Source organism: Sardina pilchardus, chromosome 19 (genome assembly GCF_963854185.1).
Source record: "Sardina pilchardus chromosome 19, fSarPil1.1, whole genome shotgun sequence".
NCBI classification, from domain to species: Eukaryota; Metazoa; Chordata; class Actinopteri; order Clupeiformes; family Clupeidae; genus Sardina; species Sardina pilchardus.
The window spans coordinates 24,994,224-25,000,368 of NC_085012.1; positions in this window are offsets into that span (position 1 = coordinate 24,994,224).

Sequence of the window (6,145 nt, forward strand, 5' to 3'; positions counted from 1 at the left end):
GAAACATTGACTTTGGCATGTCAGAGACATATATATTTCCAATAGTTATCCTGAGCGCAAATAGATGTCTTACATTTTTAATTTCCCACATATCCTCTAGGGGGCAGCATTAAGCTGTTTTAAATATTTCAATCCCATTCTGCAAGAAGGCTGACATTCCACTGTAGTGTTGGTGCAATTATGGTAATTGTGTTTCGTGTGGATAGAAATACAGTTAAAGAAACGCAGTGGCCAACATCAGGTCAGGCAGCTGACAAAATAAACTCCACGTTGGAACCGTGCATAGTTGCCTATTGATTGGACTTGACAGCTTGCTATTCAGTTGTTTAAAATTCAACAGGTGTTTCTCAGTGATTGGACGGCGATCTCCTCATCACGCGGAATGCAAAAGCATGTTGATTTTCCATTGCACTCTCTACAGAATCCAAATCATTTTTTTTTTATCGGTGTCTGGTATGGATCGACCAGAAGTAATTATATATTGTATAGTGCTAGTATTGGTCTGTGGAATATCAAAATATTTTGAAGTCTCGCTGTGCATAGTTTCCACTTCGTCCCACTTTCACCATAGGCAGTCCAAACCTTGAACGCATTAGGGTGGTCAGACAAACAACAAACCTTGCCACAAAACAACTAATTCAATCATACTGACAGATTAAATGTATTACAACATTTGACGAAAACAAAAACAAAGGGGTTGTGAAATAGGCCTAGTAGACTAGTGGATATAGGGAAGTTGGCTAATTTTGAATTGATTGGTTATAATCTACAGTGTGTCGATCGTTTTTATTTGTAGTCTATATGAAGGTACAATTATCTGTTATTTTACCATGAATAAATAAGTATCTCAGGGGACAAGGTCTCCTGTACAAGACAATATCATGTAGGCCTATAGGACACAAAAGATGCATTGTCAATTCTGTTGTGGGAATCAGCCACGTGGATTTTTTTTTCATATGGGACCAATAAAAAACTTCTCAAGTAGGCCTATGTTCTTTTTGCTCGCAGACACTGGGCTTTCTGCTGCCTGAGGCCGGCGCTTTAATAAACAACGCTGACTTTCCACTGGTTATTCTTCCAGCGGACGTGCAGAGTGCCGACTGACGGGATTGGTGTCCTGTGGCGGGTGGCGTTTTAAGCGTCCATCCTGTTTACCTTTGGGCACAGGCCAGGGCCAAGTGTGGCCTCGGAGTAGCGCGGAGCGCAGTGGAGGTGTAGCGCAGGATCTGGAAAACTCCGGGACCTCAGACGGGAGCAGAAGCAGCAGCAGCAGCAGGAGCAGGAGCAGCCAGCTGGGTAAAAAAGCGGTGGGCCCTGGCTCTGCAGTTAGGTAAATAACGGCCCACGCAGGCAGCTGAGACCGAAGTGGCCGTGCTCCCAGTCCCCGAGTGGGTGGGGCTCATGGAAACTTCCAGCATTGATTTTTCACGCGTGCACCTCCGTGCCTCGGGAGTGCGGGAAGAGATGCAGAGTGGGCGGAGGATTTCAGTTTCCATGGAAACGACTGATTTACAAATTTAAGTGTTTAACAAGATCTCAGCAACCGTGTGATATTGGTCCTGAGGTGACAGTTGGCTTCTCAGACACGCGAGTCACCTCGAGAATGATTTCTTATTCTGTAACTTGTTTTTAAGACATAAACGCCAAATACAAGAGGACCTTTGAGACTTGATTCAAGAAGTGGATAACGCAAGACTTAACACACACTGTCTGTCTTCTATGCAATAGGAACTCTTGCCCAGTTCTTTCTTATCAAGCCATTCAACAACTGAATGCCATAGTAACACATTGAATTTCCCTTCATGTCTCTGAATCTTGTGGACTGTAAGGTATCTTACCATAATCTCCATAACGACAGCGGCATTTGGTGTCAAGGAAGCACAGTTGCATAACTTCCTGCAGAACATCAGACACAGACAGTCGTGAGTGATGTCAGGCATTTCACATTGATTTAACATTTTTGAATGGTTCGTCTGGCCAGCAGCTAGGGCGTATGTTGGCTCAATGGAAAAAGGGAGAGTGAGAGAGAGAGGGAGAGAGAAAGAAAGAGAGAGAGAGAGGGGTAGAGAGGGAGAGAGAAAGAGGGGATAGTGAAGAGAGAGAATATGGTTTTTAGATTGTGACATTTGGCGGGTGCACTGGAAGACTCCCACTTGGAAGAAGAGGAAGCTCTTTTAAAAAGCTCTGGCCTATAGCCCCATCCATTGCACTTCTGAGAATATGAGGGTGAAGTCTTTTCCAGCAAGTCACTGGCAGTCCCCATTTCAAAGGCCACTTTATGGTATTTGCTGATTTGACTGGCAGTGCTATAGCGGCTGTTGACACGAGTGTTAAAATCGCTCCCCCCTGCAAGTTTGCACATCACAGCTTTATGGTGAGATCTGTTGCCATCATCCAGCCACACACAACCTTTGCTCAAATGTTTAAACAAGTGCTACATGCCCTACAGCGAGCAAGTTAAAAGGGCTGTTGGGAATGTCTGAAGCGAACATTTGTAATGGTAGCATTTCTATTTTGCCTGACACTGTTGGTGCCAAACCAAGCATACCAGCTCGTTTTATTTCCTTAATGAATATCATATTATCTCGATGCATCAGCAGTTTTAACACGAACAAAAGGAATAATGATACCAAAGAGAGGGCGTGAGGGCAACTCTCCGATCGGAGCAACAAGGAATGATATTTTCCTTTTCTCCTGTTCCTGGGATTGTTGGCTCTTTGCAGAGGGAATCATCTCTTTCCAAGGCATGCCTTCCGTATTCGCCCTCTCCCTGGTGGTCAGCATGTCTACTCACACCTGGCTGTGAACACTCATGTATTTACCAGGCAAATATGCTGTTACTATCTCTGTACCTCGGCTTTGATCTATAGAGGGCTCGGGTCGTCTCTTAGAAGAGCAGACGTAATGTTGATGACACGCACGCGGGGGTAAAAATACTTTTGACAAGAATGTGTTTTACCTTTGTGTGAGAATTTCCCTATTTTGGTTTCCACTCTTGGTTTTATTTACATTTTGCTCTCAGCCCTGTCTTCACGGCTCCTAAATGGGTTGCCGAGCAGTAGTGATGTTGTGACAGGGCGTTCAGATCAGTTTGGTTTAGGCTGATGTTCAGTGGACCTGTAGATGCACCGGTTAATAAGAATCTTGACCGTGAACACATAGCTTACTGCAGAGTTTCTATAGTCCATCTTCTCACTGGACCTGCAGATCTCCAGAGGCAAACCAGCAGAACTATGATTCCTGTTGCAGAGACTTGGGGATCGCAAGGAAGTTTTTATTGCGCCTTCGCTACGCACAGACTCTCCTGATGTAAAGAGAAAATATTCCCAGCTTTTGAGGAACATCCTGTTTTAAGACCCTAGGCTGTCAAAGTGAACCACTGGAGCACAGTCTGCCTGCAAGCACTGCCGATAGAGAATAACAGAGCAACAGATACCCCATAAGCTTGCATAGTTATTGCAGAATTCATGTGGCAGTTCAATATTTCTCATTGTGTTTTTCATAAATTTTGTCCCTACTAAAAGTTTGGACTTAAAAGACATCTAAAAATAGGATTCAGGTTGCCACTGTATCACATGATAGACTTTCACACTTGAAGCTTGTTGATTGGCATTGCTATCAAGATAGGCCAGCGCATCTAGACCAAGTCCAAAGCCAGCTCCCGAGACACAACACAAGTTCTGCACCATGTGAGTGGAGAATTCTCTCAGGTGACACACAAAATGTCTGGACAGAGTTAGCACTGCCGTGATTGAGAGTGTCCATGTCACACAGGTCATGCTGACTCAAGCCAGCTGGTTTGTGTGCCAGGAAATGAGAGTTCCCTTACCTTCAAATAATGGATTCAGAATCATTTTGATGCTACACTGACTCAGAATACAGAGTAAGATACAGAGTACGGAGTTTCTGACATTGCTCAGCCTGGTGTTGCACTATGCAACTATTTTATTGGAAGGATCAAGACTCTTTTTGTCAGTGTTTTTTTATTTTTATTTTTATCATTGAGTGCCCCCTTCGCTAAATGGGTATCCATAACATTGGGAATTGATGAAAAGGTTCAGACCTACATAGTGTTACATGAATGTCTCCGCAACGTCAAATGTAAAAGTGGCGGTAACACTAAATAACCATAGAATAACATAACTATATAACTATATGCTATAAAAAAAAGAGTCCTTGTGGGACCTTAGCCAACATAGAGAGGGGCAAGGGTCACTTTAAATATGACTTCTTCTACAGCAAAAAAGGACATGTGGAATTTATCACTATTCTAAAACAAAATGTTTTTTCTCTTTTTCTCTCTCTTTTTGGCCTCACATTCTAGTGAAAGGTATACTGGCCAGAAAGGAGGAGGAGGGGGGGGGGGGGGGGGCATTATCAGCATGATGCAGCTGGGGAGGAAAAAAAAGAAGGCAAAGAAAACATGGCTTCATGTGGTGAAGGACAGCCTAATTCATCATTTGCAGTCATTTTCTTCTTCCTCACTAAATGGCCCCAAATCCTGGACCAGCAGTTAATTTTTCATTTTTGCAACTGGACATTTTCTGGTGGCCTACTTTGGAGGGTTTCAGGGAGCTCTGATTTAAAACTTGTTTACAGCCTGTCCTTTGTTCTGTCGCCAAGGTAGCAGACCCCCACAAACAACCCCAGGCAACTTCTTCGAAAGCACACTAATTGAGAAATCAGTGATATATCTGGAAATGGCATTTGCTGACTTGTATATCTTGGAATATACAAACTTCATATTCAAGACAAAATATTCAAGATTTTCATCATATGAGATACTCATCTTGATGTGAAAATAATCTTGAACTGGTGCAGAGGTCATAGTCAATTACAGTACAGACACCATATGATTGACTTTCAATATATACCATGGCCTAAATATGCACTTTTCTTGTTTTGACTTTTGACATTTGGTATGCTACGCTGTTAGTACGTTAGTTTTGTGGGTTTCCGACATTTTTAGCCAACCAGCCAGTGACCCCCACGAGGCACTCTGCTTTTCTTGTTGATTTTATCTGAAGCATGATTTTCTCATTTCCAGCCATCCAAGACAAACAGACAACATGAACAAGACTGATTTATTTATTGAGTGCAGATTTTGTCTCATCAGAAGGGGCAATGCTTTAGCAAAGACAAATGGAGGTCAAGAAGACTGCAGCCAACCTAAACAGCGGCCATGCTTATTTGGCAAGCTCAGGACCTGGGATTTTGGATGTGATCGGCATTTGGCAAGAGACCCTGCGTGGATTTCAAGGACTCCTGTCATTGCAATCTTTATCAGCAAGTAATGATATTAATGCAGCGCCATTTTAAAATAAACTAATTTAATTTGTCATTAAAAGGGGGTACATGAAATGGTAAAGCTACAGCCTTAAAGCTAGTGATTACATGTGTCAACAAGGCAAGGCGAAAGCTCTAGCCTACATCTCTCATGGTGGACATGATTAAGAGGGAAATAGCTGAAAAGGGCAGGGAGACCATTACATTGAAGTAGATATTCCACCGGAAGTTAAATTTCATCTTTGGAATTTCTCTCTGGAATTCAGGGTAACACTGTACAATAATGGTACACAATTTAGCATTAGTTAAGTATTAGTTAAGCATTAACAAACGTCATTATTAAGTATGCTTTCAACATTATTTAAGAATTGACAAATGTGTTTTTCCTCATTAATGTAAGTGTCTTATTTAGTAGATGTTATCAGTGTGTTTTCCGACTTCATACTTGTTTTTCATTATCCGACTTCATACATATAGCTTTACTGTTTGCCAGCTGGTAGACAGTAGGCTACTGTGTGCAATGATTAAATCTCCTCAGGCACCTTAGAGACTCTCTAGGTAGATTCTTCCTGATGTTGCAATGCAGAGGCCTGTGTGTGAGCACATGATGAATTCATCATGAAATCACCTTTACTCAATACTCACCGCTTTTGTGTACCCCAAAGTAAAGTCACGTTCTGATACTCATTCGTTCATGCTTGTTCATTGACCATGGGCCTTTATGGTGCCTGAGGAGATTTTGTCATTGCACACAGTAGTGTCTACCAGCTGGCAAACCGTAAACTTATGTATGAAGTCTGATTATTACACGGCTTTTCAGAGTGTTGCAGAAAGTTCCATTCACATGTATGGGCCTTCC